Genomic DNA, 12,790 nt, shown 5'->3' with positions numbered 1-12,790 from the left:
GGGTTAGGTGGACAGAAAAAGTGAGCATAAAAGTGAGTTGGGATTTCCCACTTGTCTCTTGCACTATCATCACCTTGCATGTTAGTTGCAATGCTGAGCTAGTGTTATGGTCTCAGCAATACAAGGCCATAGTTTTCACAAGGGTTGTGTTGTCCTGGCCATTATTGTGTCAGAATGAATGGTTTCACAGTCCCATAAATCCTCTGTGCTCCACATAACTCTCCTTTCTCCTCCTGCTACTTTGGTTTGTTAAAAACCAGCAAACAAATAATAAAGTAAAAGAAAATAATCTTTCTATAAGGGCAATTGTGTTTTCAATGATGAAATGAATACAAAGATTAAATGATTTACCCAAGATTGCTAACCTGAGTTTTCAACTCAAGTCCGTCTTTCTTCCCAAGTTGGCTTTTCTAAGATGGCCAGACAAGGGATGTTGGTATTCTTTGAAATTTTGGTGATATTTACCATTGTGGTCCCTGTTGGGACTTCAGGAAGATGTGCCCTTTGACCTACTGAGAAGTCCATGGAGGACCAGCTCTTATGAGCTATAGTGTAGTTGAACTTCCAGGATGAATTTCCCCATGAGTTGTTTTGTGCCTCATTCAAGTTAGTTACAATTTATAAATGGGAAAACTGAGACATGCTATCAACCCTGAATGGGTTTTCTAATTATCCCTTAATCAACTGCTAATGGGCCTTAGCCAGTAGCCCTAGGCTTCTGATAGAGATCCAGCTGGCTGACGTGAAGGAGAAGCTGAAGTACTGCTGCTGGCCTTATCAATGGGAAGCCTCAAGGTGTGGTGGAAAGTGTCTTTATTTTTCCTGCCCTGCCCTTTTCTCCTAGTGTTCCAGGACAGCCCTGGAGTATCTTGAGAGAAACCAAGGTAGTCAAGGCAGTGAGGAGCCAATCAAGGAGTGAGCTATTAGCAAGGAGAAGACATCAGCCAACAAATGGCCACTGTAGATTTACAAAATGCTGGGTATTGTGTTGAGTTTTCTTGATCTTGTGAGGATGGATGGTGGAGGAATCAGTTAAGTAAAGATGTACAGATAGGAGAATTCACAGGCTATGCATGAGAGAGGAAGTCATGAATCAGATGAACCTATAGGCTAGCAAAAGAGAATAGGAAGTTAACATTGCTGAGCACTGTCTTAAAAGCATCTTTGAATTAATTAGCATTAAAATGATGTATTAGGGGATAGGTTCTAGGTATCAAACCCAGGACCTTATACATATAAGGTAATGCTACAAACTGAGCAATATCTCTAAGATAGTTTAACAATGTAGTACTTCTAATAGTAGCCATGAGTACTTCTAATAATGCTATGAGTCATGTATCTATGATGTATACACTAGATCATCAAAATGGCCCTGTAAATGGAGTTTTACTGTATCTATTTTATACATACTGAGGCTAAAAGTCACAGAAGTTCCTAGCACTGTGATCACTGGAATCCTGTTACTTTCCTGACCATAAGGCTTTTATACATATTCCGTGATGACTTTTGTCATTTCATTAGCTTATAGTTTTAGATGATGTAATACAGATACATATTTTAAAGATCAAAAGGAAAAGGAAATAAAATCCCATCCTGTGTTAGTAAAGACCCAACCAGGAGAATTATTTTAACAGATACAATTTAATATAAAGAACCGCTGTCTGGGAATTTAAGGATTTAAATAGCAAAATGATAATGCTAAGGTACGATAGGGATAAGACTGTAGGTAGTAGTTACTTATAGTACTGGCTTATAGCAGGAAGAGCTGTCATTACAAAATATAACTATTGGGTAAAGACCTTCACAGAGCTGAAACTCAGACTCTGAGAAGGGATACTGATGCTGTCCCAGAGTTTGAAGGACCTCTTGCATTTACCTGTGGACAGATTGCTGAGGAAGGGCTTAGGTTTGCTGGTGCCACTGAGGGGGCACAATGACAAAGATTCTGTGTTTAAAAAACAATGAGGAGTGTGTTGGATTTAACTGTTGCCCCTAAAATGACTGCTGCTTTCAGGGTGAACATGACTTTGCTCACACTATAGACTGGAAATAAAGATAAACCGAAATCAGGGAGAAACAATTCATTCTTTAGGCCCTCCAAGTGTGCAGGGCTCTCATAGTGTCCCCGTTAGCTGAGTTCCACAGATAACTAGGTGTCCAAGCTGAAATGTTGCACAGAGGCCTGGTCCTGGCATCTCAAAGCATGCCTTGTGGTATACTGAAATGTAACTACATTTAGCCTTTAAACACTTCTAACTAGTTTAACACTTTTAACTACCTTTATTAGTTTCCTCTGTCACTCCTAATCCTCTTTAATGGATTAGTATTGTAACAAGACTGATTGATTGTCTCAGTTCATAAATCATAAAAGCATTTCTCTACTCAAGCACACAGATCTGATTCCTAGAACAGGAAAAGACATGTTTTTTCCTTAATATCTTAAGTCGTGTCCTAAAGTATTCCTCTCAGTGGTCATGACTCTGCTTTTGAGTTCCTTCACTACATTGAGCTCCACACTACCTTAGGGACCCTAGACTCAGTACTTCCTTGCCATGTTCTCTCTCAGTACTTCATCTAACACTTTTCACAACACATCATTTTATTGTCCCACATCCAAGTCTAAATGGACATCCTTGTATCATTTTCTCTTATTGTGTACTTCATATATTTCTATATAATGTGCTTCACATGAATTTAAATTATTTAACATCTGTTTGCCCGTTCGATTTTGAGCTTCATTAGAGGAGAAATCCTGTTCATTTTGCTGTTTCTTACAAAGCACTGGCTCTGACATACGGTCATGATTCTGAAGCACTTGTTGAGCTTCTGACAAGGCTTTTCTGTAGTCCACACATTGTTGACTCTTCACATTGTCCTTTGGGCACACAGGAGGGACTTCCTCTTCACACAATGCTCCACACAATGGTGGGTAGACTTAAGCCTGGGTGAAATGCCATTGCCTCTTCATTTATAGAGACTACTCACATATGAGGTCACTTACAGATCTGATGGATTCTTTGGTGCATTTTCAAGGCTCTGATCTGAAACTGGTGTTGGACACCCTGGAATGGGAATTAGCCAGGCTGTAACCACAGCTACACATGTCAATAACAACCACATACCACAGAAAGGAGTAATGGAGAGCAAAGGCTATGGATTTCCTGGCTTTGGAACCCAGCCATACCATTAGTAGTATGCACATGACCTTAGGAAAGTTACTTATTCTTATTGTATTTAAGCTTATTGAGTATTCATATAAAGTTCAGTACAAACATAGTTGCCAATGGTAAGAAAGAAATTAAGACATTTATCTAGGTTGTCTGTCCATGGAAATATAAACACCCAATAAATCTCACTACTTGCCTCTCGGTTAACTCTTTGCCTGTCACAAACCACACCTACCTCCTGTTACTCACTTCCAAAATAGCTTATTGCACAGTGTCGCATAAGTTGAAATCTTTATTTTTTATCTCTATCACACAGGCTTCAGCCTGTCTGTCTTTTGCTCATTCTACTCCCAAGTATAACTCTCAAGTGTTTCCACCTCAAGGTGATTCTTGTACATTAATTTGGATCTTTTAAATGTACTGCATACTTTTCAAAAACACATCTTAGTCCTGTGTTGTTTTTTGTTTTGCTAATGAGATTTTGGACACAAATTTGGCTCAGAAATGATTGCTTAAATCCATTCCAATACAAGGTAGAAGGCCCTCTCAGTACTGGTTTAAGAAGCTATAGCACTTTTCACTAGAGACAATCACTCTAGCCAGTTTAAACAACACAGAATTTATTTTAATCAAGTAAGGAGGAAGATATTATTTACCAGTGTCTACTATTTTCCTCCTCTTAATGCTAGAACTTTACTCCAAGGTTTAAGTGAACATTTATTTGGCTACCTGTGTAAGGATTGCTTTTTCCATCCCTTTATGGCTAGGCAGTATCCCGTGGATATGATAAGGTTAATGGAATATGTGTGAACATCATACATAAAATTTTAAGTAATTTACTTAATGTATTTTCTCCCAGATGTATTTCATTTTAAATTTTGTATATGTTGGGTTGGGGATAGGAAATATGTGCACATCATTGGAGATTCCCTGGACGCTAGAAGCACAGGTTCTCCCTGGAACGGAAGTTACAGGAGATGTGAGCTGACCAACATGGCTGCTGGCATGCAAACTCAAGTCCTCTGCAAGAGCAGCAAGTGCTGTTAACCTCTGAGGGATCTCTCCAGCCCTAAAGTCATTTACTTAAAAAGGACCTGCTTTCCGAGAACCAGTGAGATGGCTCAGTGGGTAAAGGTGCTTACTGTCAAGCCAGAGAGAACTTAAGTTCCATTCTTGGGACCCACATGGTAGTAGAAAAGAACTGTTTCTTACAAGGTGTCCTCTGTCCTCTATATGCATGCTCTGATATGTATGTATGCACATATGCACATACAGAAGCATACACACATGTACACACACACACACACACACACACACACACACACACACACAAGTATACATACACACAAATCCCATCCAGATCAAATACATGTTAAATATGCAGTAGTACCTTCCCTTGGGTTGCACACTCCCCATTTCCTGTGCCCTGGAATATGTGACATACTGGTGGCAACAGCTTCATTGTTAGGGTCTGAGCAACAGGTAGGAATGATGGTAGAATGTAGGATGCCGAGAATTTTAAAACTTGAATACTGGAGTAACAGGGCCACCCTATTGCACTGTAACAATACCTATTGGGTTATAGTTTTATGGAAAAGAATAGCAAATTTTCTATTTTGCTCAGGAGACTGTCGTTTATACTAACAAAACAGCTGAACCAATGTCTCAGTAGAAAACGGCCTAGCTTTAAAATGGCCCATACATGACTGGGAAGACTGAAGAGGCCCTCTAGCTGAGCTTTTAGAAATGACTCCAAAGTTCTGAGACCTGTTGTTTCTTGTACCTTCTATGAAATAAAAGCCTTTTATGTAAACTCATCTCAAACTGCTGTGAGCGTGAAAAACTATGTTATGCCTGTCATGGTCTACACCAGCAGTATTTGTCTCATGCATGCATATTGCCATCCACAAAAGATTGCGGCCACATTGAGCTCTCTGCTGATAGTGCTGTAGGAAAATCTGAATATCCTGACAACTTTCCAGTCCAGGGTCTCAGTACAAGCAGCAGGAGGGTGTCTTCATCTCTCTATTCTAGAATCTGCCCGAATTGATCTCTCTGACTAGACCTAAACCCTGGCTGGTGATGGAGTTAAGGACCTGCTGCTATCTCAAATATGGCCCCAGGGTAGACTGAAGGAAACAGCTGAGGCAGGAATGTCCCTCTGGGGAAGGATGTTTCCTAACGTCTGCCTGAAGCAAGTCATAAGGCATTCACTTGAGAGGTAACTCCCCACACCAGGGGGCAGTTCCTCTTCAGGGAAAAGTTGATAGAGAAGCATCTGCAAAGACCTCAGTTCCATGATGCCCCAACCCCCATTTAATGCTCATAGGTCACACTATTATGTCAACAACACAGTCTACTACTTAGCTGACCTATTTATTATTCAGATTTGCTTTTTGGGGTCTTCCTTTTTTTAATGAAAGCTCCCATGTCCATAAAATGTTTTATTATATTAAATATTGTAACATATCATTAGTCATTAACTATATCTGTATATTATTCTCTCAATAATCGGCCTTAAGTATAGGAATTGCAGCCATGGTGTGGGTGAGTGCAATGGGTTCTTCCTCCCAACAGAAAAACACCTGGCGTTTTAGAGAGGGACTTCTCGCCCATGTCCCACACATACTGGAAGAGGAATGACGTTCAGGGAAGCCTTGAGCAGATGGTGCACGAACTGATTCCCAGCAGGGATGCATCATAGCTTTATGACAGAACACTTGAATTCTGGGTGAGATCATGCCCGAACTTCATTCTGCCAATCATTACTTAGGATCTCAAGGCAGCTCAGTGTAACCCAGATGCAAAGAAATGATTCCCCCACCCAGGGGGGAAGAGGAAGAGGGAAAGCAAGAGGGAGAAGGAAACGGAGTGGGGGAGGGGAGGGGAGAGGGAGAGATTGTTAAAAATAGTGAGTTGGTGCGGTGTGAAAATAGTTCCCATAGGTCCTTAGGGAGTGGCAATATTAGGAGATGTGGCCTGTTGGATGGAGTAGGTGTGACTTTGTTGGAGAAGGTGTGTCACTAAGGGGTGGGCTTTGAGTCTCCAAAGCTCATACTTTCTGCTGGCTGTGGATCAAGATGTGGAACTCTCTGCTCATTCTCAGGTATCAAGTTGGGCTACATGCGGCCATCCTATTCCATCAGCATGATAATGGACTGAACCTCTGAAACTGTAAGCCAGACTCAATTAAATGGTTCCCTTTATAAGAGTTGCTGTGGTCAAGGTGTCTTTCACAGGAACAAAACTCCAACTAAGACAGTTTGTTTTTATATTCTATTCCTTACAAAAGGAACTTCATGAAAACAATTTACATATATATATATATGTGTGTGTGTGTGTGTGTGTGTGTGTGAATGACACTCACTTGTACTAATGTTAGCTGAAACTGTGAAGTGTTGGTGGTGCCCCCTCCCATAGTCATACACGAGCAGCTCGGTAGAGGAAAGAGAATCCTTTTGGCCCTAAGGACTTTGTGGGTTTTGTGTGTGTGTTTCCCACACAGCTATATCTTTAGTCTCAGAATCCTCCAATGTTTCAAGTAAGAATTCTTTGACTCCAGCCTTGGGAACTTGGAGAGCCCTTTTATGTGTGTGAACTCAGACATCTCTTAAGTCAGTAACCCCAACCTACAGGATATATTCAGATCAAGATGAGAAGACAGAGCTACAGACCCTCTGAGGGCTAAAATTATGTTTTAAGTTTTAATTGCTATGCTCAGGAGATCTATAAAACATAAATGCCTCTAACCTGTAAGCCCTACTTGCCCAAGGACAGGTAACTTCCTGTAATGCTGGGGGGCTGTTGTTCAAGTAAGATAACAAGCCATTCATTTTCACTTCTATAAAGGAAGTTTGTTGCCATAACTACATAAGATGTGCTCGATCACATTTAGTCAGGAGCTATATAGATAGGAAGTATGTCAGGATTTATGATCACTCTCAATTGGACAAAGGTAAGACATACATAGCCTTGTAGATTTTGCCTTTATGAGAACCCAACTTATGCAATCCATAATCATTATCCATGATCATTCGCCGGGAATCCTGGTATGGACCTGGCCATACACAGGAGTATCCTATCCATTATCCTGACCAGTATTTAATAAAGTGTGTTTCCAATTTGACTCAAAAAACTGTGGTACTGGTCTTATTTTCACCCAGTGGAATTAACCTCAGACACACCAGTATATAGGTATCGTCTTGTCCACTTACATGTGCAAATAGCTGAACACACATCCACAAGCAGCTGGCCTGCTTAGCATGCACAGAAGCAATCAGCGCTGGTCAGGGACTCCTACATTCAAATTCCAGCAGGATAGCGAGCACCTGTGCCAAAGCGAACTGAGGGATTTTTAGCCCCGACCTTTGCCTGTCTTTGACTTTCCCAAAGTTCCTTGGCATTGTGGTTTTTCTTGGCTTCCCTACCTTTAATTGTTTTCAAACATATCCTGGCTTTTTCTCAAACACAATTACAGTATGAGTTGGGGCCCAACCCAACACTGATGAACTCTGGATTCCAACTGATAATGTCTCTTACCCTACTCTTGTTGTCTCCTTTGACCTTAGGCATATATCTCAGAGGGCAGGAGAAGATTGTAGACTTGCTGTTGCTTTGAACTGTGTTGAAAGATGAAGTTTTGGAAGATGCTCACTTAACCATGTGGCCATGAGACCTAGAACACAATTGCTAAGGAATAAAAATATAGAAAACCAAACTGAGTTCTGGAAGATTGCAAACTGGGGAAGCAGTTTGGTGTTTGAAGATATGTATGAACTTTTTCCAAATGATCCCCCACCCACTGGACCAAGAAGCTAGCTGGTCTAGAGATTTTTAAATGCTAATGTGCTGATAAATCAACAGATTTGTTCAAATGCTTGAGATTCTGCACATCCCTCAAGCTCCTACTGATGCTGGTGTTTCACAGTAGAACAGCATTGGATAGGTAATGCTTCATAAGTCTTCCCTAGTTCCTGGGACCTGTGAACTACAAATATAATTTTAATAACAATAACACATTAAGTGTATTCTAAAGTACATATTCATATACCTATTAGGTTTCACATATAACAAATAACTACAAAATTCTGACACTACAGAAATATTTTGAAAAATATCAAGGCTAGAAAGGTTTCAATCACTCTCTTTCCCACAAGAAAGAACTATTAGCTGGGCAAAGCATTTAAGACTATGATAACCTTCTAGAAAGTTCATGATGTCCTGCCGTCTCTACCCAATCAACCTCCAATGTGGTTTCTGTTTGGGGGTTTTGTTGTTGTTTTGATTTCTGGTTTTGTTTGTATTTGGTAAGCATTAAAATTTCTTCTCTTTATCAAAATCATTGTAACACGCAGTATGGCATGACAAGGTTGTGAGTTGGGAACTGAGAAGGCAAAAAGTCAGAGGCATCTTCAGACATAGGTTTAGAGCTTGTCTGAAACCTACAGAAAGAAATCTTTGCAGAACTAAGGGGTGGGATGGGGTGGAAATACAGCTCAGAAATCTGCCTGTTGAGTGTAGCTTTTCCAATCCTGCCCAAGTTCAGGGAACAGGCCATGTTACCTGCTACCATAGTACCCTGCCCAGAGAATATTCAATCTACAGATGAAAAACACAGACGCACACAGTTGCTCAATTTCATTTTTCCTTTTTTTGGCTCAACTGCTGGGCACCCCCGATCTACCTCAGTTAGCTTCCCCTTCTCAGTACTCCCTGCTCAGCACTCTAAATCTGCACTCAACTTCAGTTGCTCACCCACCTCAATGTCCTCAATCTGCAGAACAGCCTGGTGGCAGCTTAGCCCCAGACCTCACACGGCTGGTTGGCTTTTCTCTCTCTGAAGCATGGTTAAATTCTCCTGCCTCTCCCAGCTTCCTGTGGGGTTCCGGAAGTCCCACCTATCCTTCCACTCAGCAATTGGCCCATGGCATTTGTATTGATAGATTAAGAACCAATTGGGAAACAGGACCTTACATCTGACCACCAGGGGTTTCCAAAGTAAGGGCTCTCTCCTGCTCAGTCTTCTCCTCAGGGACACTGCTCATCTTTTAGGAGCCTGTCTGCACCACTTTTGCTCTAGAAAATGCCACAGTGACATAAAAGAGATGTCACAAAGACAGATGGGAGTTTCTTTAGGGACAGCTCAGGAATAGCTAGATTGTGGTGACCTAAAGCAAACTCCTTAGTCCAGGGACCCAAGTGGGGTAAATCCTGTCTCCTGTGTTCTCAGGCGTATAGCTCAGAGTTCTAGAGAAGATTGTAGACTTGCTGATATTTTGAGAAAATTCCTGAGGAAGATTCCCAGTTGATTTCAGAACTGTATTCAAATTATTTGCTATATGGCAGTTTCTTGGAGGAGAGAGAAGCAGTAGGAGAACAAAAGGTCACATGTCAATGGTGGAGAAAGAAGTAAACAACTGCTGGGGAAGGAGGCTCTAGGTCCAGGATTACAGTTGTCATGAGCTATAACCTGTCAATCATGTCTGGCAGTCTCTTCTATGAAATGGCTGCTTTTTGAGCTGTATTTGCTCCTTGTAGGTAACCTTACCCATATTCCTGTTAATAACTGCAATAAAAACTCATTGGTTCAATTATTACTTTGGTCTATTATGGGTTCTCCTTCTGGGGTGAAAAAAATATATATATACTGATATTTGTTGAATAAATGGAATATGAATAAATAGCTGCTTAAGGAGAATTAAAATGAACATTGCTAATAGTCGAGCATCAGGCCATGGATCATGTGACCTTCAGAGAGATGTTGAGAAGACAGTATGACATAGTGGACAAGTACTGGTTTGAGATAAGAGTCTGAACGTACAGGAAGCCCTGATGACATGTTAACACATCACTTGATAAGCATTTTTCCTGTCTGTGCATCATTGTCTTTTATGGGAAAAGGATTCCAATCATTCTTATATGATGAAATGAGATAATATAGACCTTAGGTCCAAATCCACACACCCCCCATCCCCACCCCCTACCGTTCACTGCCCATCCCCAATCCCAAATTAAAAAAACAAAAAAACAAAAACTGGAAGTGCAAGATGCATTTTTCTAAACAGAAAGACTTTGGCCAAGATTGTTATTAGGTAAAGAAGCCTAAAGGCAGGTTTCTGTTTACCAGGAATGCAGATCCCCTAAGGTGGGTTCCCATTTGTTAGCACCTTGGCTTAACCTTCTCCCAAAGCTCAATTCCTTGGGTGGATATACCTACTTCCCAACAGCTTATACAAGCCCAGATCCCACCCTGATGTCATTGAAAATCTTCATGCTGCTTTGCCATTTTACTCTTTGTTCTGCCCCTCTCCCAGCCCAAGAAATGGCATTGGAAGTCTGATCCCCAATAAACCTTTCTTCCTACCCACAGAGTGGTCTAGTTTGCTAGTTTTTCTGTGCTATTACTTATAATAGATATGAGATGTACAAATGCCAACTCTTACAATGGGATATTTAAAATACATATGAAGATATTGTTACCAGAGTTGGGCTTGGGTCTACATACAAATCATGATGATTTTGTGGTGTTGTTGTTGCTGTTGTTGTTTTTGTTACCAGCACATACGAACCCACATACCATCCCTTTCAGTACTCTGGACAGACTAGACTGAGGCTCTACTTATAACCAGAATCTCTTTTTCGTCACCAGTTCCCTTCTGGGACCTATCTGTACTGGCTAATTTTGTGTGTCAACTTGACACAAGCTGGATTTATCACAGAGAAGGAGCCTCAGTTGTGGAAATGCCTTCATGAGACCCAGCTGTAAGGCATTTTTCAACTAGTGATCAAGGTGAGAGGACCCAGCCCATTGTGGGTGGTGCCGTCCCTGGGCTGGTGGTCTTGGGTTTTATAAGAAAGAAAGCTGAACAAGCCAGGGGAAGCAAGCCAGTAAGTAACATCCTTCCATGGCCTCTGCACCAGCTCCTGCTTCTCAACCTGCTTGAGTTCCAGTCTGGACTTCCTTTGGTGATGAACAGCAGTGTAGAGGTATAAGCTAAATAAACCCTTTCTTTCCCAACCTTGTTTCTTCATGTACCAGATTCTTCTACTTTCTTATGGATTAGACCCCAGCATCAACTATAATCACTCCTTAAGACTCTGGGTCCCAGCCCCACAGAGCAACTCTTTCAGGCCAAAGGCTCAGCACTGGATGAGCAATAATATTTCTGTTACTCAGTGCTCTGAGCATGGTAGCTTCATAATTCACACCTGGCTCCTTTATTCCCCAGGGAACAGGTATGGTAACTGTTCCCTTTGATCACTAACTCCCATTATTCTTATTGCTGCTGCTGTTGCTGTTGTTGTTGTTTTTAATTCCTTAACATGTACTTAACAATTTTTTTTTTTGGTTCTTTTTTTCAGAGCTGGGGACCGAACCCAGGGCCTTGTGCTTGCTAGGCAAGCGCTCTACCACTGAGCTAAATCCCCAACCCTTTAACAATTCTTTATATTAAATTTTCACTGTGAGAGGAACCATACTGTTTCTGTCTCTTTGAAATATCATGAGTGACTATACTCATAACCCTACTAGGCCTAAAATTGAAGGCGGAGAAACACTGGCATGAGAAGCTCAAAGATTCCAGTAGTCTACTATAAGAGACTCTTGAAAAATTCTAGGTTTTTTTCCTGGTATAAACAGCCAGGAAGCCTGCCCCCAATGATGCTCACATGCTCACCTTGTGGGAGAAATAATCAGTGGCCATCCCTAAAATTACATTATAAAAATTCTGTAGCTTCTATCTTGAAATCACATTCAAGAAGCGCACTTTTGAGAAGACTAGCTCTCTATTAAGCAGTTCAGGAGGGAGGTGCAAGTGTGGGATAAAAGTTTGCAAACACTGGAGTAAGCTTGGAAGATGAAAATCTCTGGCTCCCTCCAGTTTGAACTCGGTTTGACCAGTCTTATGAGAACCCTTAAACCAACACATATTAGATTCTTAACCAGAGAATTGAGATGATAAATAATTGTTGCTTTAAAACCATTAATTTTGGGAGTAATTTGTTATGTAGCACTAGATGTTTAATAAAGTTCCTTTTGTTAAAAAAATACAGAAAGCCAAAAAGAAACACTTTCTTAGTCAGTCAATGTAGAAAATTTATCTACAGAAGTTATGCATGATTTCATTGAATTAAATATTAGTTTAATTCTCATAATTACACTTTCTCTATATGTATGTGTGTATGGGGTGCAATATGCACTATTAGAAATTGGGACAAGGAGAAATAGCCCCTATTTGGCTACAAATTACAGATGGGAATACCCTGAGTTATGGACTAGATACAGAAAAAAAGTATTTAATCTCTGTATCTTTATTAAGAAACTTACACGCTGATAAGACATATAGGAGAACCCAAGGCTAACCAGAATTCTCATATGTAAAGATACAAGTAACATAATAGGTTAACTTCTTTATCAGACAAGAACAAGGAACCAGTGTTTCAACATTATAAGTTTATTTCTTGGTGATTAGTTGTAAAAAATGGTAGACAAGTTGCTGGGAGTTTTTGACCCAATATTTCTTATAGAAGCTGCGTGTATCTCAGGAATTAACTACCTCTTGAATTACTCTGTCACTGGTTGGGAACAGCTGCGAATCATGGATGAACAGCAGAGGCACCAGAAG

At 40.7% G+C, this 12,790-nt stretch overlaps 1 long non-coding RNA gene across 1 annotated transcript; it reads right to left on the bottom strand.

The window, feature by feature from the left end:
- Positions 1-1,629: 1,629 nt before the first annotated feature.
- On the bottom strand, positions 1,630-9,053 carry LOC120102923 (uncharacterized). Its single transcript, XR_015620350.1, has 3 exons — positions 8,926-9,053; positions 7,707-7,856; positions 1,630-3,062 (listed from the first exon to the last, which is right to left on the bottom strand). It is a non-coding gene; the product is annotated as an uncharacterized LOC120102923 (long non-coding RNA).
- Positions 9,054-12,790: the final 3,737 nt, after the last annotated feature.

This window comes from Rattus norvegicus, chromosome 5 (assembly GCF_021556685.1).
Source record: "Rattus norvegicus strain SHRSP/BbbUtx chromosome 5, alternate assembly SHRSP_T2T, whole genome shotgun sequence".
Classification (NCBI taxonomy): Eukaryota; Metazoa; Chordata; class Mammalia; order Rodentia; family Muridae; genus Rattus; species Rattus norvegicus.
The sequence above is the reverse complement of the archived record's forward strand: the minus strand, read 5'-3'. Positions and strand labels throughout refer to the sequence as shown.